Below are 1,184 nucleotides of genomic sequence, written 5' to 3' on the forward strand. Positions count from 1 at the left end.
AGTCACACTTATTCACCACCATACGTTGTGAAATGAATAGAAAATAGTCAAGACATTGACAAGGTTAGAAATAATGATTTGTATTTGAAATAAGATTTTTTTTACATCAAACTTTGCTTTCGTCAAAGAATCCTCCATTTGCAGCAATTACAGCATTTCAGACCTTTGGCATTCTAGCTGTTAATTTGTTGCGGTAATCTGGAGAAATTGCACCCCACGCTTGCAGAAGCAGCTCCCACAAGTTGGATTGGTTGGATGGGCACTTCTTGCGTACCATACGGTCAAGCTGCTCCCACAACAGCTCAATGGGGTTCAGATCTGGTGACTGCGCTGGCCACTCCATTACCGATAGAATACCAGCTGCCTGCTTCTGCTCTAAATAGTTATTGCACAATTTGGAGGTGTGTTTAGGGTCATTGTCCTGTTGTAGGATGAAATTGGCTCCAATCAAGCGCTGTCCACTGGGTATGGCATGGCGTTGCAAAATGGAGTGATAGCCTTCCTTATTCAAAATCCCTTTTACCCTGTACAAATCTCCCACCTTACCAGCACCAAAGCAACCCCAGACCATCACATTACCTCCACCATGCTTAACAGATGGCGTCAGGCATTCTTCCAGCATCTTGTCATTTGTTCTGCGTCTCATAAACGTTCTTCTTTGTGATCCAAACACCTCAAACTTGGATTCATCCGTCCACAACACTTTTTTCCAGTCTTCCTCTGTCCAATGTCTGTGTTCTTTTGCCCATCTTAATCTTTTTCTTTTATTGGCCAGTCTCAGATATGGCTTTTTCTTTGCCACTCTGCCCTGAAGCCCAGAATCCCGCAGCCGCCTCTTCACTGTAGATGTTGCCACTGGTGTTTTGCGGGTACTATTTAATGTAGATGCCAGTTGGGGACCTGTGAGGCGTCTGTTTCTCAAACTAGAGACTCTAATGTACTTATCTCCTTGCTCAGTTGTGCAACGCGGCCTCCCACTTCTTTTTCTACTCTGGTTAGAGCCTGTTTGTGCTGCCCTCTGAAGGGAGTAGTACACACCGTTGTAGGAAATCTTCAATTTCTTAGCAATTTCTCGCATGGAATAGCCTTCATTTCTAAGAACAAGAATAGACTGTCGAGTTTCAGATGAAAGTTCTCTTTTTCTGGCCATTTTGAGCGTTTAATTGACCCCACAAATGTGATGC

The sequence above is a fragment of the Scomber scombrus genome, chromosome 7, assembly GCF_963691925.1.
Source record: "Scomber scombrus chromosome 7, fScoSco1.1, whole genome shotgun sequence".
Lineage (NCBI taxonomy): Eukaryota > Metazoa > Chordata > Actinopteri > Scombriformes > Scombridae > Scomber > Scomber scombrus.